Here is a 24,629-nt window from a genome sequence, read left to right as displayed (position 1 = left end):
AAAAATATAGAACACATCATGAATTTGTGTATCATCCTTTGACAGGGGCCATGCTAATCTCTGTATCGTTCCAATTTTAGTGTATGTGCTGCCGAAGCGGGCACTTTTTTTTTTTTAAGATTTTATTTATTTTATATATGTGAGTACACTGTAGCTGTCTTCAGACACACCAGAAGAGGGCATCAGATCTCATTACAGATGGTTGTGAGCCACACCATGTGGTTGCTGGGAATTGAACTCAGGACCTCTGGAAGAGCAGCCAGTGCTCTTAACCTCAGAGCCACCTCTCCAGCCCCTTAAAGATTTATTTTTATTATTTTAAATTGTGTGTGTGTGTGTGTGTGTGTGTGTGTGTGTGTGTGTGTGTGTGGTGTATATACATGAGAGCAAGTGCCTGCAGAGTTCACAGACATTGGCTCACCTGGAGCTGGAGTTACGGGCAGTTGTGAGACTCTAAGATAGGTGCTGGGAACTGAACTCGGTTCTCTGCAAGAGAAGTATATTCTCTTCACTGCCCAGCTATCTCTCCAGCTCCCAAAGTCTCATTTGTATTCCCAGGAGGAAACCAAATCCTGGTGAGGATAGACTCCCAGATGGTTATTTCCGGGATGATCGGCTCGAAGCCAATCTCACATTCTCTGCATGATTGTTGAGGTCTCCTTCCACTTCAGCACACAGCCAGGGCAGATGGTCTGGATGGAAGGTGTCTACACACGACCCCACAGGCAAGGGCTATTATCTAATCTGTTCTTTACCCTTAATGACACTTCTCTGCGTATTCGAGGTAAGGGTTTTGTCTTGTTTTGTTTCGTTTGTCTTATTTTTTAAAACAAAAAAATGTATGCATACATGTTGGGGGCTGGCGATTACCACCTGCTCAGCACATCTTCTATCACCAAACTACAGCACCAGGCCGGGGCTGTCTCAATGCAATTCGCATGCCTTATTAAACACAATTTACCTTCTGGAAAAACACTGGACGGAAAAAATCTGTTTCTTTCTTGTTTTGTTTGTTTGCTTAGTTAGTTGTTTGGTTGGTGCTCTCTCTCTCTCTGTCTCTCTCTGTCTCTTTCTGTCTCTATCTCTGTCTCTCTCTCTGTCTCTCTCTGTCTCTCTCTGTCTCTCTCTGTCTCTTTCTGTCTCTATCTCTGTCTCTCTCTCTCTGTCTCTCTCTGTCTCTCTCTGTCTCTCTCTCTGTCTCTCTCTCTCTGTCTCTCTCTGTCTCTCTCTGTCTCTCTCTGTTTCTCTCTCTCTCATTCTTTAAAAGAAAAGACAGGCAAGCAGATGGGCCAACTTAAAGTATAGGCATAAGGGGTCTAGCCCTGGAACTTAGTTCATATTAGCTATATGTGATTCCTTTGTTTATCTGTTTTAGAGATTCTTTCTTTTAATTTTTATTTTACTTTACGTGTATGGATGTTGAGTCTGCATGCATGTCTGTGTACTATGTTCTTGCAGTACTCATAGAGGCCAGAAGGGGGCATCATATCTCATGAAACGAGTTAGAGGTGTTTGCGTTGCCATGGTGCAGGGAACCAGACCTGCGTCCTCTACAAAAGCAGTAAGGACTCTTAACCACGGAGGCATTTCTTAGCCCTGGGTCACCTCTCCTTAGGCAGATGATGACTGAGCTGAACTAGGAAGTGGGCCTTTGTCAGGCTGAGGCCGGGTCTCAGATGACAGTCAGCTGAACTCACTGAGCATCACCTCGACCTGCTTAGACTTGAAGACAGGCAGATGCTGTAAGGAAATCAGCCTCTGCCATTGGTAACAAGTACCTTGACACACCTTACAACCAGTCCCGGGAAAGCATGGGATTATCAGAGTGGCTTTCTACAAAGACACATTTACAAAGAGCCTGCTGCTCCCAGCTGGAACTTGTAGGAATAGTTGACTATAACTTGAATAACTACTCAGTATTGTCCCTCTTCTTCTTCTCCACAGGGACACGTGAGGATGCTCTGTCACTGACTCCATGTCCTAGTGAAGTTCCATAACTCATGAGTACTCCCTCCTTATCTCCCAGATGTCGTTCTCATACCCAAGTACCCCCCCCCCCCATTCATTCTCTACCTGCTCCAAAAAGCATGTCAGGAATCTTGACAGAAAGAGTTGGGGTGGGGTAGAGGCTATGCACTTTAAAGGACAAGTGTCTTGAATTCCATACTGACCCAGCTTCACAGAAGGAAAAGTGAATAAGAATTAAAAAAAAAAAAACAAAAAAAACAAAAAAAAACAGTGTGGTGGTTTGAACAAAAATGGCCCCATAGGCCGATATATTTGGATGTTTAATCACCAAGGAGTAGCATTATTTAAGAAGGATTAGTGGGTGTGGACTTGTTGGAGTGGGTGTGGACTTGTTGGAGTGGGTGTGGCCTTGTTGGAGTGGGTGTGGCCTTGTTGGAGGAAGTATGTCACTGTGGGTGGACTTGGAGATTTCAAATACCTCACAGTAGGCTCAGTGTGGATCTCTCTCTCTCCCTGCTCGTGGATCAGGTGTGGCTCTCAGCTACTTCTCCAGCACACACACCTGCCTGCCTAATGCCATGCTTTCTACTGTGAGGATAATGGACTAAACCTCTGAGCCAGCCCCAATGAAATGCTTTCTTTTATAAGAGCTGCCTTGGTGGTGGTGTCTCTTCAAAGCAATAGAACAGTGACTGAGACAACCAGTAAGAGGGAAAACCAGGGGCAGGGGTGTAGCTAGTGGTGAGGTATCTTGCTAGGACAGACAGAGCTCAAGCCCCAACATTAAAATGGGGGAGAAATGGGTGCCCTATTCCTGCATCACACTCAGTACTGTAAGATTTGATCCCCTTTTCCTTATTTTAAAAAATATTTATTTATTTAGAGAATAAATAAATATTTATTATTTGTGTGTGTGTGTGTGTGTGTGCATATGCCACAGCATGCTTGTAGAGGTCAGAGGACAACTTGAGGGAATCAATTCTCTCCTTTCAGGGATGGAACTCATGCTGGCAAGCTTGTGTGCCCTTTATTCATTGAGCTATCTCTCTGGGCCCTAAAATTTTTTTCCTTTGTGTAAAGCATGTGAAATTCATACTGGAATAAATAAATGAAATAAGATGTGAAATTCATAATAAGAACAGCTAGATGAGCCCGTCTTACACTATGGTGCTTCACAGTGTGTAAAAGCAACAGAATGACATCTTGCTAGGTGCTATTTAAAATCAGGGTTAGAAGATTTATTTAGCCATTGTGCCATGGGACTATAGGGCACATGCATACACATTCACACTCACACACACGCACACACACATGCACGCATGTACAAACACACAAATAACAGTCCCTCAGGTAAATGTCTCTCCAGATAGGTTTTTAGATGTGTATCATTTACTTGATAAAGCATAGCAGCCTATGGAGAGGAGTTATGGTCTGCCGCACAAATGGATATTTGGACAGCTTTAAAAATGCATACTCTTTACACCCAAATGCCAGGGAAATCCCCATGGAAAGCAGCTATTATAAGCAAAGAGCAACCACTTTTCAAAGCCAGGGGGCAGGAGACTTGGTCCAGTGGTCCTAAAACCTTGCTTTCTCCAAGAGCGGTTTGAAAAACTACTGATTTACTGATTTGATAATTATCACTGCTGGCCCGGGTCAAGAATGGGATCCCTGCTCACTAAGAGGGGATAGAACCCTCCCATCCCCTAGCTCAGGCTAGCCCAGTCGTTTCAACCTCCTACAAACATGGGAATCTCTGAGGAAGCAGTTCCAGGCCCCACCCTCCCTCTGTGGGGCTGGCTCATTGGTGATATACACAAGCTCACCCCGTGATCCTCACGTGGGGTCTGGGATGGAACCCCCCGAATGAACAGAGAAATCAAGTTCTCACAGTTAAAACCTCCGGGATCCTGGTGTTCCAAACCCCAGGTATCATGAACTCTCTTTAAAGACGTAAGGATTGATTGATTCCTTCTGTGGGTGAGTGGAGGTGGGTGCCTGCCTGCCTGCCTGCCTGCCTGCCTGCCTTCCTGCCTTCCTTCCTTCCTTCCTTCCTTCCTTCCTTCCTTCCTTCCTTCCTTCCTTCCTCCCTTCCTCCCTCCTTCCCTCTGTGCCTCTCTCCCTCTCTCCCTCCCTCCCTCCCTTCTTCCCTCCCTTCCTTCCTTCCTTCCTTCCTTCCTTCCTTCCTCCCTCCCTCCCTCCCTTTCTTCCTCCCTTCCTCCCTTCCTTCCTTCCGTGGGCAATAGAGGGAAGACGTTGAGACAGGACTTTACTATGTAGAATTGGCTGGCCTAGAATTTACAATATATACCAGGCTGGCTTTAAAGATAGAGATTTGCCTGCCTCTGCCTCCCGAGTGAGAATGAAGTCCTGCTTCCTGACACCTGGGTCCCCCGCCCCGCCCCCCTCCGCTTTCTGCTATAGTAGGAATTTACCTCACATTTCCTCCGCTAAATACATTATAAGTACAATCTATTTCCCTTTCCCTGAGCATTTTATGAAACTTTCTTTTTATAAAAGTCCAAACCGTTATTTCAAGACCATCAAGTTGGAATGACTAATTATTTCAACCAGGGAACAGCCTACTTGTTTCCCAAGCTAAGTGATATAAGGATGGAACTCTAGCTAGCCCGAGCACGACAAACATGGCTCTGACAGGCCTTGCCCTTCTCCTCCCTTCTCCCTCAGCCTTGCTAAGACCTAGTTACCAAAGTCTATTCCCTTATAGACTTCCTCCCGCTAAGGCTGACTACCAAGGCCCAGCTACCTAAGTAATGAAGTCCAGCAATTAAAAGCCCCCCTCCGACTCACCTAGTGAACATGCCCAATTAAAACCCAACATGTCATCCTAACTTGGGGTTTGCCCCTTTCCCTTTATAAACTGGCATTTGCCTATGGGCCACATCTGTCTCCTCTCTATCCAGACGCAGTCCTTTGAGGAAAACATGGCTGTCCCCTCCTCCTTGTCCTTTTCCCCTTCCGCCTCATGCTCTGTCTCCTGACTGCCTCTCTCGTTCCCTGCCCTCTGTCCCTCTGTGGTCCTTGGGGTCCTAAGCTAATACCAGTCACTTCAATATCTGTTGTGGCAAAGCTCCTTTAAGGCTTAAAAAGCCCAAGAGCGGTTCTAACAACAAGGAAGAGGAGGCAGGGTAGGCGTGGTGGATGATGGGATTCACTAGACACACCCAGGGGATCACTCACAGTTTGCTCTGGAGCCCTGCGCCCACCATGCCCAATGCCTGCGATGCTGCATCGCTGCTATGTGGGGAATCTATAGGAGAGGACGGGCAGCAATTTTGCCTAGAGGTGCCCTCCGCACTAATGGACTTTAAGTCTTCAAATAATGTGATCAAAGAGGAACAGAGGAGGAAGCGTGGACAAATGAGCAGTACTCGAGGCTTTCCCTACAAGGAGGAAAGGGTCTTTAGCCCTAGGAGAGATAAGCCTTCTCTGTTGGTCTCATTAGGTGGAGATGTGGACCTGGGTCCGCCTGGCGGGCCGCGTGATGCACAGCAGTATTTATGAATTCCCTTCTTTCTAGCGCCTTCCTTCTTTCCAGCTCATACTGAAGTTTTCAGCCTTTGACAACTAAATTATACAAATTTTTTTTTTTTTTTTTTTTTTTTTTTGGTTTTTTCGAGACAGGGTTTCTCTGTATAGCCCTGGCTGTCCTGGAACTCACTTTGTAGACCAGGCTGGCCTCGAACTCAGAAATCCGCCTGCCTCTGCCTCCCGAGTGCTGGGATTAAAGGCGTGCGCCACCACGCCCGGCTTATACAAATATTTTTAAGACAAAAGTCTTTCCCATCTCAGATCTGCAGTCCAGTAACCATGGGGTTCTTTTTGCAGTTCAGGACTTGTTTACAAAGTCTAAGCATGCAAGATAAAAATGAATGAAAATGACCCAAAACTATTGTCCCTTGTAACTGATATTAAATCAGTTATAACTTTTATAAAGTAGGTGAATTAAAGGGTTTTATATGATAAGAAATAGGGGAAAGCTTTAAAGACATATAATACAGACATTAGAGAAGATACAGCGCCTATGCTGCGCTAGCAGTTGCCACTCCTGTATCCTGAGGGTTCACCTCTCTTGCTCTCCTGTTGGACCTTTGCTAGAGCTGAGCTCAGAGGCCATGCACTTCCTTTAGAAGCGTAAGTTGTGGAGGCTGGAGGTTGTGGCTGGGCCGTCACAGTGTTCCTTCGTGACAGTCTGTCTCGTTGGATCAACTCGCCTGGATAGGCCAGCAACCAACAACTTCTGAGCCCGCTCCCTGAGTTGCTGACATAATTATGGATCTTCCTTATCTAGGGTCCATTGAGGTTTGAGGGTACCATCCATCAAACTGAGGCACGGCAACAGGAGGGGGAGCAGGCCAGCAGGAGCGGGTCACATTGTGTCCACAGTCAAAGAGCACAGAGGGGTAAATCTGCTTTCTTTTACTATGACTTCAAGCTCTCTTCATCTGCATGTACATGTGGCAATAGTGTAGAGAAGTTAGTTATACAACTGTATAATGCTAAACACCCAGAAAATACAGGGGGCGGGGGGATTAGGTTTCCAGTCTCCCAATACCAGGCCAGTTGGTGCTGTTCTATATTCTCTGAGGTTCTGTTTTTTGGTTTTTTTGGTTTTGTTTTGTTTTGTTTTGTTTTTTGCTCTCTTTCCCCCATATGTAAACAAGAGTTTCTCTTTACATATTTTAAGATTTTGTACTCTTGAGTATACTAGACGTCTGTAATGTCGCTATCGGTTACCCTTTGGTCTATGAATTAATTATTTTTCATTGTTGTGCTAAAACACGACGATCATGGCCACTTCTAGAAGGAAAGGCTTATGGCTGGGAGCATGGCAGCAAACAGGCAGGCATGGTGTTGGAGCAACTGCCTCTCTCAACCAATTCCACAAGCAAGAAGCAGAAAGCACCCTGGGAATGGTGGGGAGTTTTCTGAAACCTTAAGCTGGCCTCAGTGACACCCCTACCTTAACAAGGCCATTCATTCCTTTTAAGCCTTCCCAAACAGTCACCAAGAAGTGTTCAAATGCCCACAACTTACTAGGGGGTATCTCATTCAAACCACCACAGTCTGAGTTGCATTGCTAAAGCAATATCCAAAGATGCTTAACTAGGAAGAAAAAGAGCCTGGCTTACGGTTTGAAAGACTGAAAAGTTCCAGATGGGGTAGCTGCAGCTGTCAAGAGCCTTGTGTCGCTTCGCTGCCTGGTTGTGTGTGAAGTATCACCCGAAGGCCCGTGAGTGGGACAGAGTTAGTGCGAGAGGCACCAGAAGGCCTTAAAAAGTATCATCACTACATAAATGCATTTCTGAGGGTGAAGCCCCCAAAGACCTAGTTACCTCTTAAAAGCCCCACTGCCCTTCCAAACCAAACTTCAACCTGAGTTTTGGTAAACAGCACAGTCAAACACTAGCAGTTTTCCGTTCATTTTTTTTTTTTTTCAGGAATAGATGTTCATGGATGGTTTCAAGTGATAAAATGTGCACAGAGCTCTAATCTCTTACCAACACATTCTTTAGAGGAAATCATGTCTACATACCTCTTAAATGTCGAGACTGTAAGCTGGGCATGGTGGCTCATGCCTTTAATCCTAGCACTCGGGAGACAGAGGCAGGTGAATTTCTGAGTTTGAGGCCAGCCTGGTCTACAGAGTGAGTTCCAGGACAGCCAGGGCTACACAGAGAAACCCTGTCTCGAAAAACAAAAACAAAAAACAAAAAGTCACGACTGTGAATCAAGGATTTCAGGCTCCTGTGTATGGACGAGCCTGTTGCCCCCGATGGACTCTTCAGCTGCTAGCTCAGTCAGCAATGGGAGACAAAAATGCTCCTGCCCAGACAGGTGCTTTGTTTTGAGTGCCAGAAAAGCCAAGAACACCCGAGTTCGTTGCCTTGCGTAGGCTATGGAACCCTGGCCCCAGAGATGGAATCTTGGCAATACAGCCCGAGAAATGATCAGAAGTGTTAAGAACTCACCCTCTGAATCCAGTCTTTACTGGCTGCGGCTTTGGACAAGTTCCTACTTCGTTCCAACCACTAAAATGAGAATAGTACCCGTGCCTCTTATAGGCTGCCATAAAGACCCAAGGAGTTAACGGCAGGCACTTAGGAGACCTAGAAGGCATTGTAAATGTCAGCTAGTGTTATTGCTCTTCTCCTTTTTCTTTTCCTTCCTTCCTTCCTTCCTTTCCCATTTATTCCTTCCTTCCTTCCTTCTTTCCTCCCTTCCTTCCTTCTCTCCCTCATTATCTGGTACTAGGAGCTGAACCTAAGGCCTTGCAAATGCTAAGTGAAACTTCTACCACACAACTCTATCTCCTTGTCTTTATTACCAGTTTATTTTTATTTTTATTTTTATTTTACAACAGGGTCTCCCTAAGTTGTCCATGTTGGCCTTGATGTCATTATATAGCCCAGGCAGACCTTGAATTTACCATCCTCCTGCCTCAGCTTCTGAAGTAGCTGGGATTACCAATCGTTACCATGTCATTCCTATCAACAAAAACCGATCCTGGTTTAGATAAGGGATCTGCTATTATGCAACCATGAGCAATCTCCATGAGAAAAGTGTTAGATATTTCTGAACCATAGGATTAGAATTTGATTTTCATTTTTACGTATTCGAAGAGGTTTCCCACAAGAAGATCAATTGCTTTCGTAGCTCGCTTTTTAATCAAGAGGCATCTTCAGACATGTGCGTGTTTGCACGCTGGCCAGTCCTTTCTCCAGTGTGTCAACACTGCCTCCAGTGGATGGAACATCAGCAGTACTTCTGGATGTGTTCATTCCAGCCTGAACCCCTCCCCTACAGCTTCTCCCTCCCCCCTCCCCCCCCCACCCCCGCTGTGCTCATCCAACATCTTCCCAGGACAGGATCCCATGGAGTGACTCAGGTCCTCCTGCAGAAGTTGACAGTGCTTTGCTGGCCACAAATGTAATGTGCCTCACCAGGAACAAAGACAAAAGACGGAATTCCCAAGAGTGACTTTTTTTTTTCAATGTCTGCACAAGGGAAGGAGCTGTTGAATAAGCAGGAATCAAAAATGACTTCCTGGTGGCTCTGAAATCCAAGCCTGTTGACTCATTCAGCCCAGCTCTACTCAAACCCACAGACAGCGAAAAAGATAATCCTTAACTCTTTGGATGAGACCCAGGTGAAAGGCTGGATAAGCAGATGAGCAAACCTGTCAGTTGGGAGAGTGGAGCAGGCTGTGGGGTTTACTAATATCGGGAAGGTTTTAAGAGAAAACTCCGGGTCATGGGAAGTCACTGGGCAGGTAGGCTGCTTCCTTAGGAAGAGCGAGAAAGCCACCAGAGACTGCCAAAGATTAGCTAGGTCTGACCTGCTCACCCCAGCTGAAGGAGAGAAAAGCACGTCTTTTTAAGTTCAAAGGGTGCTGCCCTAGTATAAAGCAATGACTAGCATTTACATCTGAGCTCAGATTTGTAACAAAGAAATTGCTTCATAATTTAAAAATTATTCCTTCCCACCCGTCGCCCCGGGTCTCATCACAGGAAGTAGCAAGTCAGCTGTATCCAATGAGGGAGAAAAGATAATAAATAAAAGAGTACTAATTAACTGTGCATCCCGGCGTAAGGGTCTTGGGCTGCTGGCTCACGCCCGAGTGGCTTGTCAGGTTCAGCTCCATTATGACTGTCTGTGGGTTTCGGATGATGTCTGTGCTCACAGCTCAGTGAGTGCTGGGACCACAAGGCTTTCCAGATAGAAAAGCGCCTAAACTTAGCATAGATTGTAATAGGATTCTATCATTTGTACAGTGCAAGGCAAAGCGCTGAAAATGGCAGTTTAATGAGTCATGCATGCGGCGTGCCTTAGCGCTCAGTCACCGATTCCATTATTCCCCCTTCAAAGGCCACTGGAAGCAGTGTGACAGAGCTGTTTTTTAGACGCTTTGCTTTTTTTTTTTTTTTGCTGGTAATTCTTGCCCATTTCCTTGCTATTTAGGAAGCAAAGACCCTTCGTTTTGGCTTCCATGGCAGTAGGCATGTGTGTAGTGCCCTGATATACATGGAGGCAAAAGACCCCTACATATAAAATAATAAGATAAAATTAAATAAAAATAAAAAGCCAAAGCATCCCAGAAGGAAAAAGAAAACCTGCAGGTCTTCTGGCAAAGCAGATAATTACCAGATCCACACCAGAAAACAAACAAACAAACAAAAAAACAAAACCAAGAAGACACTTGAAAAGCAGTGGCCCCATTGAGCCCCTGCTTTCCTGGGCTCTTCTGGCTTGGCAGGTTTGGAAATGGGTGTAGGTAAGAGCCCTTGCTGAAACATGGTAAAAATTCGCCACTTCTCAACCTTGTCCTTGGATGCAGACCCCTGAAGGTGCCCTCAGCAGCCCCAACAGGCAAAGGTTTCTCTGCTTGAACGGCAAATCTAATTTGAACAGGGCACTAATTCTTCCGTTTGCCGCCCTCCATGTTTTCATCCCCGGGCCATAATTTCACCTGCCAGCTCAGGTAAATAGTCTTTAATAGCACAAAGGCTTTGAAAGGTTAGCCTGGCCTTGATTTTGTGCGGGGGATTCCGCACTCTCACCACTGAGCGAAACTAAGAGTCAGTCACCCCAAAGGGTCACCTCCTTGTTGGACTCTTGGGACAGAAAGCTTGTCATGCCCACTTAACAAATTCAACCCTATTTCCCTTTCAAAGCTGTGCTTTCCTCTCTCCTCATGTGAACAAGCCAAAGGAAACAAGAATATCCCACTTGCCAACCACTTCTGAGCTCCCCCCATAGCCTCTGCGCATGTGTGGTGTGTGGGGTCACCGGAAGGAAGCTACAGCTTTGGAGAGAATGAATGAGAATGTGACTGTCCCCCCAGATTTAAAGGCATAGATAGCGCTGGGGGAAGAAAAGAGACAAAATCCAAAATGACAGTAATACAGTATACAACACAGAAGCTTGGAACGGAAAGGATACAGCCTCTACCAACACAGACGGAGGCAGGATCCTTTAAGAATATCCCATACCATAGCAAGGTTTCTCTGAACATGCTCTGGTTCTACAAGGCTATATATTGAAGATCCTCAGAAGCTATAATAAGCTGACGTCATAGAGGAGGGAGCTTCAATTGTGAAAATCCCTCCATATGCTCTGGCTGCTGGCAAGCCTGTAGGGCATTTTCTTAATTAGTGATTAATGGGGGAGGAGCAAGCCAATGGTGGGTGGGGCTACCCCTGGGGCTGGCAATCCTGGGTTCTACGAGAAGGTAGGCTGAGCAAGGTATAAAGAGCAAGCCAGAAAGCAGCATCCCTCCATGGCCTCAGCACGAGCTCTGGCCTCCAGGTTCCAGCCCTATTTGAGTTCCTGCCTTGGTTTCCCTCAATGGACGATGACTCTGAATGTGTCAGTCTGACAAACCGTTCTTCTGCAAGTTGCCATTGGTCAGGGTCTTTCATCACAGCCAATAGAAATCCTAACTGGGACAACTTTGTAATCTGAACGTTGGCAATCTGTGGCACTCGGATCCATAGCTAACATTTGGTTTGCTGTCCATGTTGTGTATCTGTGGGATGTGTAAGGATTCCCCCGTATGTTCCAAAAGCACCAGGTATGATTAGTTCTAATCTACTAACGAGGTCACAGCTTATTAGACCGTGTATGTGATGGTTGAATGGTGGGGGTCATAAGAAATTTGACAACGTAATAGGTTTTTAATTGCAAAACAACCTAAAATATAACTCCAAGTATGCAATGAACCGGAAGCATTTCAGGAAGTTCTCAGTCCTGTTGTTTTACACACTTGGCTGCGGCCTTGGTTCTGAGCACAGACGGCATGCACACTTTGCACTGAATATGCCACCACCGTACCACACAATGCCAGTGAGCGCTGTTCTACACACCCGGGCTCGGACTTCAGGAGAGCATAGGTTATTCTCCTCTGGAGCAGTCATCTTCATAGTGTGGTTACTGACATCAAAAGATTTCTGCTCTTAAAGGAACTGTGATGGTTTGAATAAGAATGGCCCCCTAGGCTCCCATTTGAATACTTGGTCCCAGTTGATAGAACTGTTTCAGAAGGACTAGGAGGTGTGGCCTTGTTGGAAAGACGTGTCACTGAGGGTGGACCCTGAGGCTTTAAAAGGCCATGGTGATCCTAGTTAGTGCTCCTACTCTCTCTGCTTCATGGCTGTGTACCAAAGAGTTACTTTAAATATGTTTTTCTGATTTACTATCAGTAAATATTTGATATACCCTATTTTATATATCTATATGTCCAAAGTCATATGCAATTTTCTATGGCAAAAAGAGATTATAAGAAGAAAAAGTTGCTGGGCGGTAGTGGCGCACGCCTTTAATCCCAGCACTCAGGAGTCAGAGGCAGGCGGATTTCTGAGTTCGAGGCCAGCCTGGCCTACAAAGTGAGTTCCAGGACAGCCAGGGCTATGCAGAGAAACCCTGTCTCAGAAAAACAAAACAAAACAAAAAAACAAAAAGAAGAAGAAAAAGTTGACTCACCCCTCCCTTAGCTACCCAGGAGGTAGAATAGTGCGCCCACGCACTGGGGCTGCCTAAACGACTGAAGCACACACTGAAGCACACACAGGCAGATTGCTTGCTTCCTTCTGAGGGCAGCAATGAGGGCAGTTCACTCAAGACCCCTCTCCCAGAGGTTGGAGTTTGCTGGCAGTTGTTGCTGTTTCTCAGCTTAAAGAATTATTACTTTGGTTCCCCTTCATCTTCTTATCATATCCCCTCTGTGCATGTGTCTGTGATCAAGTTTGTCCAATGTCCCATTTTGTATAAAAAACAGGTATATTGGGCTAGAGGTTTCCCAACCCCACTATGACATCAACTTAACTGACTGTACCTGCAAAGACCACCCCCTCTTCAACTAAGAGCACACTGAGAAACACTGGCAGTCAGAACTTCAAAACATGAGCTCTTGCAGGATGCCACTCAAACACACTCAGATGATTTTGCTTCAGGGAAAAAAAAATGACTGGGTGATGGATGGAAAGAATTCTCTTCATGTTAAATATGAAGCTGTTGTTTGTTTACAAACAGGATTTCTCTGTGTCATGCTGGCAGTCTTGGAAATCTCTTTGTAGACCAGGCTGCTCTCAAGTTCAGAGATCTGCCTGCCTCTGCCTTCTGAGTGCTGGGATTAAAGGCCATCGCTGCTGGTTATTAATAAAAGCTGGCTTATAAATAAAAGAAATAATATTGGATTGTTTTTTAACACTCTAACTACTAGTCTAATACCTGGGGTGCCATTTTACTGCACTATACTGCCTTATTTATAAAAATGAAGGATCTAGAACTGGGTATTGTGGCACACACCTTTAATTCCAGCACTCTGGAAGCAAAGACAAGCTGATCTCTTGAGTTTGAGGGCAGTTTGGTCTATAGAGCAACTTCCAGGACAGTCAAATAGCCAGGACAACAGAGAAACCCTGTCGTGTAAAACAAAACAAAACAAAACAGAACCAAGAAAATCTAAGCTCAAAGAGCAGAAGGTAGTTTATACTAAAAATAAAATAAAAACTAAGCTATATGAACTTAAAGTCAGGTATTAAGAGCATATCTAAAAATGTAAAAAATAAGACTCTAGGTCTATGGTAATGGCTCTGTGGGTAAAGTGGTTGCCATGAAAACGTCAAGATCTGAGTTCAAATCCCCAGAGCCCATGTAACAGCTGGGCACAACACCATGCATCTATAACGTGAGTACTCCTGTTGTGAGATGGGAAGTAGAGACTCCTTGGATACTTGCAGGCCAGCTAGCTTGTCAGATAAAACAGAGAGAGACCCCGATCTCAAACAAGGTGAGGACTGATCCTTTACCTCTGACCTCTACATGCTGTGACTGGCTTGTGACTGCACATTCAATACACACAATGCACAGACACACAGGACACACACACACACACACACACACACACACACACACACTAAAATAGGTACTGGCAGCTCCTGAGACATACAAATTTGTTCCTGCAGCCTCCACGGTTCTTCAGGGTAATCTTTTTTTTTTTTTTTTTTGGTTTTTTTGAGACAGGGTTTCTCTGTATAGCCCTGGCTGTCCTGGAACTCACTTTGTAGACCAGGCTGTCCTCGAACTCAGAAATCTGCCTGCCTCTGCCTCCCAAGTGCTGGGATTAAAGGCGTGTGCCACCACGCCCGGCAGGGTAATCTTTTTTTTTTTTTTTTTTAAATAAATCTTTTTTTTTTAAAGATTTATTTATTTATTATATGTAAGTACACTGTAGCTGTCTTCAGACATTCCAGAAGAGGGCGCCAGATCTCCTTACGGATGGTTGTGAGCCACCATGTGGTTGCTGGGATTTGAACTCTGGACCTTCGGAAGAGCAGTCGGGTGCTCTTACCCACTGAGCCATCTCACCAGCCCCCAGGGTAATCTTAATATCCAAGAAATTCTGGTTCCCTGAAGACACAGTCCTCCCTGCCCCCATGTTCTTTGGCATGGCTCTTGTGGATGCTATATCCTTAAATGACCATGGCTAGAAATTACTAAGTCAAAGCTGGCTGTAAGTGCAGAGGTGATTCTGAAGGCAGCTTTCCTGCAGGGTACCCCGATGTTTATGCATATATGTAGAACAGTGTTATTTTGTATAGCTCACAAACTAAGTTCCCCACCAAAGTTGCTCTGGAGAGCAGTTGTATTCACAGGACCACAAGACTCAGCACCTCTAGCGGCATTAGTGTGATCACCTGATGCAGTGGTTCTCAACCTGTGACACCTGTCCGGATCCCTATGGGGGTTGTCTTAGTTGGGATTTCCATTGCTATGAAGAGACACCATGACCGTGGCAACTCTTATAAAGGCAAACATTTAATTGGGGCTGACTTACAGTTTCAGAGGTTCAGTCCACTATCGTCAAGGCAGGAAGCGTGGCAGCATGCAGCAGACATGGTGCTAGAGAAGGAGCTGGGGGTTCTGCATCTTGATTCAAAAGCAACCAGGAGAGACTGTCTTCCAGGCAGCTAGAAGGTTAAGTCTCAAAACCCACCCCTACAGTGACACACTTCCTACAACAAGGCCACACCTACTCTAACAAGGCCACACCTCCTAATAGTGCCGCTCCCTGGGCCAAGCATAATCAAACCACCACAGGGGTCAAACGACTCTTTCACAGGGGTTGTTTGCATATCAGATATCTTTGTGTGTGTTCGAGTGCACACGTGCACACACCTATTACTATGTGTGAATACGGATACATGTGTGCCATGGTACATGTATGGAAATCTGTGGGCAACCTCCATGCCTTTGCTTTATTTGACACACAGTTTCTTGTTTTTCCCAGTGATGTCAGGCTAACTAGCTCAAAGAGCCTCAAGGGGTTCTCCTGTCATTACTGCCTACCTCCCCATAGTAATGCTGGGATAATAGATGAATAATACAACATCCAACTTAATGTGGGTTGTGAAAGTTCAAATTGGTCCTGAGGCATGTGACAAAGGCCCACCCACAGAGCCATCTTCCCAGTCCCAGCACTGCCCTTTCCTCTCTCCTAGCTGTAATGAAGCATAGCTCACTGTCTGCATAGCTCACTGTCTTTAGTTAATACCCAGTACAGAGTTGATTCTCAAAATGTTATTCTTCCTGCCCGTGTGACAACAGCACTTCTGATCCTAGCTCTTTAAAAGAATAACCAGGAGAGCCAGAGAGATGGCTCAGCAGTTAAGAGCACTTGTTGCTTTTGCAGAATACCTGGATTCTGTTCTTAGGGTCTATAGATACTATAACTTATATTTACAGATACTTAACATCTCACAACCATCTGTAACTTCAGATCCAGAGGATCCAATGTCCTCTTCTGACCTCCTTGGGCATGAAGTATGTACATGATACACATACATGCATGCAGATAGAATACTCACATGTAAAAAATGAATAAATCTAATTTTTTAAAAAATGGAATCACTAGGATTCCATTCGGGGGGAAAACATAAAAAAAGAGATGGTGATAGATCCCGGTAGCCAGCTGGTCCCAGTGGTGGAGGAGTGTAGCCCTGGCCACTTGCAAGAACAAGGCAGGAGAGAAGATTTAGAATTTGAAAAGTAGGCTAAACAATGAGCTTAAGTCCAGGGCAAATTACTTAGTGAGGGGGGAACCAAAGGAAACAGAGAAGAGCAGGCAATGAACTAAACTGCTAGCATTTTCTAGAAAGACATTGGAGCTCAGATTTCTATCCGTCCTTTAATATGGCTATGATTTGTTTATTTATTGTTTTGAAGCAGGTTTGTTTTTGTTGTTGTTTGTATTCCAGGCCAGCCTCAACCTTGCTACGAGTCAAGGATGGCCTTGACCCACTGATGGTCCTGCCTCCACCTCTCAAGGGCTGGGATTAGGGGTGAATTCTACCATGCTTGATTTCAGTGATGCTCATGATGAGCTCATGACTTCTCCCAAGCTAAGCAAGCCCTCTACCAGCTCAGTCAGATTTGTGGAATGGTAAGTATGAACTAAGGTAGAGTCTTCCTTCCTTCCTTCTCTTCCTCCTCTTCTTCTTCGTTTTGGATTTCAGCCATTAGAGACCGGGTCTCTCTATATAACCCTGACTGTCTTAGAACTTATGTAGACCAGAGCTCACAGAGATCCATTTGCCTCTGCCTCTCGAGTGCTGCTGGGATTCAAGTCTGTGTCACAATGCCTGTCATTTTTCTTTTTTTTTTTAGATGCAAGGTCTTGTTACATAACCCAAGCTGGCAGCTGGCACGGGTCTTGCCATCCTCATTGTTCAGCCTCCGGTGTGAGGAATTGCCAGCATGGGTTGCCATGCCAGGATCATGGCAGAACTTCATTCTTCGTTGAAAAACCTGATTTTGATTTTAGAGTGTTCCCTTCAGCTGACTGCAAGCCTCATACACACTATCAATGATAAATCTACTTAAATTATCAGTATCATGTAAATTATACCTGCAAAATATTTTTGTGGAAACAACTGGACCAAAACCAACTGTTTTTGTCAAACAGTGGAGCAGGAGAGCCTGACGTCACACAGCTTGTAGGCAGCCAGGGGGCTGAGGGCGACGCTTGATCTCGGGAGTTCAAAACCAGCTTGGACACCATAAGACCAGGTCCAAAGCAAAAAACAACCAGGTGTCATAGCCTAGCATAATAAATGAGTGTGGCAATCTACTCAGTACAACTCATGACTCAAAGATGTTGTTGCTTCACAGTGTATGTATGGTCTGTGCATGCGTGCATGCATGCTTGTGTGTGTGTGTGTGTGTGTGTGTATGTTTGTGTCCATGTATGTGTGTATGTGCATGCATGTGTGTGTGCTTGTGTGCACACAAAAGTGTATTTTCTTTGTTTTTCCTATTTGTATAACCTTTTTTACTTTATTTATTATTGGAAATAAAGTGGGTTTTTTGTTTGTTTGTTTGTTTGTTTTGTTTGTTTGTTTGTTTGTTTTTCGAGACAGAGTTTCTCTGTATAGCCCTGGCTGTCCTGGAACTCAATTTGTAGACCAGGCTGGCCTCGAACTCAGAAATCTGCCTGCCTCTGTTTCCCGAGTGCTAGGATTAAAGGTTTGTGCCACCACGCCTGGCACAATAAAGTTATTTTTATATAATATATTCTGAGCAGTGTCCCCTCTCTCATATCTCTCCTAGATCCTCCCCACCCTTCCAACACTACCCCTTCTTTCTCTCTTAAGAAAGCAAACAATAAAAAAGACAAACAAATAGAGATTAAGAAAAACCAAACAAGCAAAAATAAAACACTAAGAAAAAAACATGAGCAACACACACTACACAAACTCAAGACACACACACATAAACCCATAAAAACTCAGAATTAGAAACCATAATATTCAAAAATAAAGTAAAAGATCAGTAAGGCAAAGAGGAAGAGGAAGAGAAGAAGCCCCAGCAAAGTCATATGAGAGAAAAAAAATCTCCAAAAATACCTTTGAGTTTGTTTTTTGTTAGCCATCTACTACTAGATATGGGGCCTGCCTTAATTTTTTTAAACTATAAATTATGTGTAAAGCCGGGCATGGTGGTGCACGCCTTTGATCCCAGCACTCGGGAAGCAGAAGCAGGCGGATTTCTGAGTTTGAGGCCAGCCTGGTCTACAAAGTGTGGGAAGCCACTTACGCCATTATGTGCAGTAGAGTTTTTTGCCGAGTAATGCCTGGCCGGAGGCATGCAAATGAGGTACTGAAAGCATAACCAATCGGATGTAGACACGCCTCTCCTAGGCCTATATGAGCAGTGCCAGTTCTGGGGCTCAGGTCTTTTCGCCTCTGCAATCAAGCTCTCCCAATAAACGTGTGCAGAAGGATCCTGTTGTGGCGTCTTTCTTGCTGGCAAGTCGGGTGCTCACAACAACGTAAGTTCCAGGACAGCCAGGGGATATACAGAGAAGCCCTGTCTTGAAAAACAAACAAACAAACAAACAAACAAAAATTATGTGTATATATGGGTGAGAGTATGACTTAGTGTGGGTTTGTGCATTAGTGCAGTACCTGTGGAGGCCAGCAGAGGGCATCAGATCCCAGAGATCTGGACCAACAGACAGTTGTAAAGCTGTCTAATTCAGGTGCTGTGAACCAAACTCATATCCTCTGCAAAAACACTATGTGCTTTTAACAGCTGAGCCATCTTTCCAGCTGTAAAAAACTGTTCTTAAGAGACAAAATCTTAAGTGTTTTTGTGTGCAGCCTCCAGAAGTCAAACTTTACCTGACACAAACAGTCCTTTTTAAATTTTATTTTATTTTTAAGTGTGTGTGTGTGTGTGTGTGTGTGTGTGTGCACATTCATATGGCTTTGGGTACCTAAGGATGTGGATCCTTTGGAGCTGGATATGCAGGCATGGATGCTAGAAACCAAACCCAGGTCCTACCCTCTCAGTGAGGTCAGTTCCCTGGTAAAAGACACCCTAGAGAGTCCTCCTGTCCTTATTGCTCCAAGTGAGAAGTAAAAAGGTGAGAGCCAGCAACCCCAAAGCAAGCTCTCAGCAGAACACATCCATCCCCACGCCCTGATTAGGACTGCCCCTTCCAGAATGGAGTGAGGTAGCTGTTGTTCTGAGTGCTCATTTCAGAATTGTTGGTTACAAAACCTGAATAGACAGAAGAAGATAAATGAAGACAGAGAAGAAACATTGCGTGGAGCCTTGTTGCAGAACCCACTTATACTATTTCTAGCAACAAGAGAAAATGAATGAACTGTTTTTCATGGATAGGTTGGTGTGCCCACCCTGTTGGCTGTTCTATCTTTAATTTCATGAAAGATGAGAACTGCTAGTGTTCTTTGACTTAGCCAATCTTTTTTAAAATGTGGCTATTAAGTTGTAGTCATTCAATATTAAAAGTAATTTCCATAGAAATTTGTTGTGCTGCCAATAGCTATGGCACTAACTCTGCATTAGTCAAACTCTGACAGCAAACCCCACACACTGCAGTGAGCAACTCAGTTCATTGCACCCGTAAGAACCTTATTACAGTTCCAATGAAACAAGTTTTATTTATGATGGTGACTTCGAGTTAAGTCTCCAGCTAAGACCGCTTCCTCCGGGAGCCTCTGCCCCATTCAAAATGCCATTGATTTTGAAACAGCCAGTTCTTTGCCTGGTCCTCGGATGAGCTCCAGGCTGCTGCTTGAAATAAGACCATGAGCACCTTTTTTTTTTTTTTTTTAAAGATTTATTTATTTTATGAGTACACTATAGCTGTCTTCAGACACACCAGAAGAGGGCGTCAGATCTCATTACAGATGATTGTGAGCCACCATGTGGTTGCTGGGAATTGAACTCAAGACCTCTGGAAGAGCAGTCAGTGCTCTTAACCACTCAGCCATCTCTCTAGCCCCCATTAGCACCTTTTGATGTTCCCTTGTGTACATAAGTGACTTAAACAACTCTGTGTGTGTGTGTGTGTGTGTGTGTGTGTGTACATTTGAATGTCTCCTCACTAGAAAGTGGCGCTATTTGAAAAGGTTAAAAGGATTAGAAGATGCGGCTTTGTTGGAGAAAGTCTGTCACTGAATGTGGGCTTTGAGGTTTCAAAAGCCCATGCCAAGCCCAGAGTCTGTCTGTCTGTCTCTGCCAGATTAGATTAAAATGTAGTTCTCAGCTCCCTCTCCACGATTCCTGCAGTGGTGAGAGTGGATTAACCTGTGAAACTGAAGCAAGCCCCCAATCAAATGCTTTCTCTTATAATATTTACCTTGGTCATGTTGTCCCTTCACAGAAATATAACAGTGACTATGGCATAAGTTAGTACAAGGGAGCAGGGTATAGCTGTGACAGGCTTGGCCATGATATTTATTGGAGACTTTAGGACTTTGAACTAGAAAAGTAGACGGAGGCTGTAAGTCGGGCTTACTGGGCCATCCTAGTAGGAGCATGGAAGACAGTGGAGCTAAGAGTGATGTAGGTTATGATTCCTCAGCTCCAGGGGCTACAGGGGAAGAATATTTGTATGTGGCCTAGAGACCATTCTTGTGATATTTTGAAGAATGTGGCTGCTTTCTGTCTTTGTCAAAAATTAAAAAAAAAAAGCCGGGCATGGTAGCGCACGCCTTTAATCCCAGCACTCGGGAGGCAGAGGCAGGTGGATTTCTGAGTTCGAGGCCAGCCTGGTCTACAGAGTGAGTTCCAGGACCACCAGGGCTATACAGAGAAACCCTGTCTCAAAAAAAAAAAAAAAAAAAAAAAATCTTCCTGAGAACGAAATCAAAGAGTTTTGGCTTAATGGGATTGGCAAAAGAGATTTCAAGACAGCCAGTCTAGTACTGACTATATCACATGGTTATTAGTGGTGATTCTTATGAAGATCTATAATTAAAATGAGCAACTTGGACAAAGAGAAACTCAAGATAACAGTTGGAGGAGAAAAGCAGAGGGTGTGTAAATTGAACTAAACCCAGTGCTCAAGGAGATAAGAGACAAGCCTGATGCTAAATGGCATTTAAAGGGAGTGGTCACATCAGGGCAAGATCCTACCCAGCTAAGCTTCCAACTTCTGAAAAGGAGGTAAAGAAAAGATTAATCAGAGGGGAAAAAACCCCCACAGAAAACAGAAAGTTGATGCAAATGTAATCATAGGAGGGGAACAACTCCAAGACCCATCAAACAGCAGACATTCAGCACTGTGGTTAAGGATACAAGAAAGGATTTGTGGAAATCCACCTGTGACTTAGGAAAACCACCAAGACCAGGCGGGTGTCAAGGGTGCCCCTGCATGGACTTTGCATGAAGCTGTGAGGTGAAACCTGGATCGTGCTGGAGACCCCCAAGATGCTGGAGTTGTCAGAGTTGTGGGGTTCCAGTGTCGTGGGATACCTGCCGAGGCAAGCTGCAGACTGGATGTGGAACCAGCCCAAGAGGGAGAACTGTGTTATAGTCAACAAAGCTGAACGAAGCTCTCAAGGGAAGTGCTCTTAACATCCAACATGGAGCTGCAGAATTTGGAGTTTGCCCTGCTGGTTTTCAGTCTCACTTTGGCTATAGTATTTCCTTCCTATACTTCCTTTCCTCCTTTTTGGAATGATAATCCCTGTGTCGTCCGGAAGCATGTGATCTGCTTTTTTTTTTTTTTTTTTTTTTTAGTTTGATTTTACAGAGATTGCTTTGAATCTCAGAAAAGACTTTTAACTTTGGACTTAAAAAAAAAAAAAATGCCAGGCGTGGTGGCGCACGCCTTTAATCCCAGCACTTGGGAGGCAGAGGCAGGCAGATTTCTGAGTTCGAGGCCAGCCTGATCTACAGAGTGGGTTCCAAGACAGCCAGGGCTACACAGAGAAACCCTGTCTTTAAAAACAAAACAACAACAACAAAAAAACCCAAAAAAAACCAAAAACAAACTTTGGACTTTTAAACCCAGTTGAGGCCTTGATAGACTATGGAGTCTTTTGAAGTTGAACTGGATGCATTTTGCATCAAGATGTGGCTAAGCGGGGCTGAAGTGCAGTGCGGTGGTTTGAATAAGAATGGCCCTCAATGGCTAATTTATTTAAATGCTTAGTCGTCAGGGAATGGGGCTGTTTAAAAGGATTAGAAAGACCTGTGGCCTTGCTGGAGAAGTGTGGCCTGAGGACAATTTTCTTTCTGCCTACCGACTGGGATGTAGCTCTCAGCCTGCCTGCATGCCTCCATGCTTCCTGCCACAGGGATACTGAAGTAAACCCCTGAAACTGTAAGGAGGCCTCCAGTTAAATGCTTTCTAACAATTGTCTTGGCCGTGGTTACTCTTCAGAACAGGAGTGCAATGACTAAGACAAACGCACTGACAGCCTGCCTTCATTACTTTGTAAACCTAGACATGGCTCTTTATTTTCAAAGTGGGAATGGTGAGGGTGGCCTACCCAGCTCAGAGAAAACCCAGGTAAAGCCCCAAGCATCACTGAATGGAACCCAGCTCCGAGATCTTCTGTGTGTGTGAGTTTGTGACTAACAAGGACATACAGCACACGTCTTTCCCTTCAGCTGTTGCTTCCACACGGTCTGGGCCTGAGTACCTAGGACTCATCCTTCAGGCCTCCACACAGCGCTAATTCCTCAGAAAGATCCTTTGGTTCTTTTTAATGCCTCCCTCACCCCCCATCAGCTGCTCCTCCATTCCTTTGCCACAGCCTCTTGTGGGCATTCGTTCACCACGCTCCTGACCCCACCCACATGCAGATGGCTTTCTATGTCTTCTGGTTCCACATCCGTGGATCAAACAACCACAGATTGAAAATATTGGATAGAAATAGTTGTGTCTGGGAAACTGAAATGATGGTTCTGTGGCTGCTCCTCCAGGGGACCCAGGTTCAGTTCTCAGCACCTAAGTGGTGGCTCACAATCATCTGTAACTCTAGTTTCTGCAGATCTGATGCCCTCTTCCCTAGGCACCAAGCATGCTCATGGTATGTATGTATGTATGTATGTATGTATGTATGTATAAGTAAATACATACATACATACATACATACATACATATAAATAAATAAATACATAAATGCAGTCAAACACCCAAACACATAAAATAAAATAAATTGCGTCTCAGGACAGCAGGAATAGTTGAGTGGTAGACCTACTTGTCTTGTATGTGATAGGTTCTGGATCTGATCTCTAGCATAGAGGGATAAAGTGTCTGTAAAAAGGACAGACTTCTTTTTTCTTTCTTTCTCTGTCTCTCTGCCTCTCTCTCTCTCTGTTTATTTTGTTTATTCCAGAAAACAATACAGTACCACAACTATTTTCGTGGCATTTATATTGAATTAAGCTTTTAGAGATAACTTATAATAAATAGTGGGGTGTAACATGGGATGGACATAAGTCCTAAGCAGATACTTGTCATTTCAAACAGGAGACTTGAGCACCTGTGGATTTGGGTGTTCACAGTGGGAGACAATGTCCTGGAACCTGTAGCCCTGGACACAGAGGGTCAGTTATGTGGAGTCATTTCTGTGACTTTGCCCAAGCAGCCGGGACGTGCCACTCTAAGTGACTCCCTATGTGTGGGTTTGCAGACTGTGCCTTGCTTTACAAACAGCACTGGGCTCCATTCTGAGCAGAAATGCAGACCCAGGATGACTCTGCACTTTAGTGGGCATGAACACAACACCACCTGTTTGGCACCGCCCAGAGGCACTGACTGATCAATAACTTCATCCTGAAAGTAGAAATGACCCCTACCTTGCAAACTCTGGGAAATGCTTTGGCAGTCTCTTGAAAAACTAAGCCGCCTACTTCAACTTGTCTGGAATTGCCATGTAGATCAGGCTGGCCTCAAACTCACAGACCTCTGCCCGCTTATATTTTCAATTTTGTTTTTTTTTCGAGACAGGGTTTCTCTGTGTAGCCCTGGCTATCCTGGAACTCACTTTGTAGACCAGGCTGGCCTCGAACTCAGAAATCCGCCTGCCTCTGCCTCTCAAGTGCTGAGATTAAAGGCATGCGCCACCATGCCTGGCCAATATTCTTTTTTTTATGGCTGGAAATTTTTTCTCTGTGTATATAACACATGCTTCTTATAATTGTTCCTTTTTCCTCCTTTTCTTTCCTTTCTCAGATTCTAAGGCACCTGTGGGTTTATAGCTGGGAAAGGCCATATACACTCAGGCCTGAAGCACAATTCATTACGAGTTCAGCAAGGAATAAAGATGTTTTAAAATGGATCATGGAGACAGAGTCAAGTTTACACTTGAAACGTGAATTTTATAATTTGTGAATTATACATCTGTGAAGGTTTTTTATTTGTTTGTTTGCTTTTGTAACTAAAGTCTGTTCCATTGATCTAGGAGACTTTTTTTTAACTTTAAACATTTTAAAGTTACAGGTTTTTCTTACTGTTGGTTCAATCTGTACTGTAAAGTAGTAATGAGAGGGGCTGGCAGGATGGCTCAGTGGTCAAGAGCCCTGGATGCTGTTGCAGAGGACCTGGGTTCAGCTCCCAACACATACATGGTTACATCCAACTGTCTGTAACTTAAGGCCCAGCTTCCTCCTGTTCTCTTCATGCACCAGGTACACATGGTGTGCATGCAGGCAAATATTCATGTATGTAAAATAAAAATAAAAATGAATACAACTTGAAAAGAAAATGTTGATGAATGAATTGGTGCAGAAGAAAGGAGAACAAGATCAAGAATAAAAAAATTGACCTCCCACAAAATAATATACAAGAAAATAAATTATTTAAAATGTCAGGG

At 44.5% G+C, this 24,629-nt stretch overlaps 1 non-coding gene across 1 annotated transcript; it reads right to left on the bottom strand.

Annotated features, from left to right (window-relative positions):
* On the bottom strand, positions 1 to 104 carry LOC115030026 (U6 spliceosomal RNA). Its single transcript, XR_003835619.1, has one exon. It is a non-coding gene; the product is annotated as a U6 spliceosomal RNA (small nuclear RNA).
* Between the last annotated feature and the right edge of the window lie 24,525 nt (positions 105 to 24,629).

This window comes from Mus caroli, unplaced genomic scaffold (genome assembly GCF_978045245.1).
Source record: "Mus caroli unplaced genomic scaffold, Mus_caroli_1 scaffold_20, whole genome shotgun sequence".
Lineage (NCBI taxonomy): Eukaryota > Metazoa > Chordata > Mammalia > Rodentia > Muridae > Mus > Mus caroli.
Note: the sequence above shows the minus strand (reverse complement) of the source record. Positions and strands in the feature narration are given on the sequence as shown.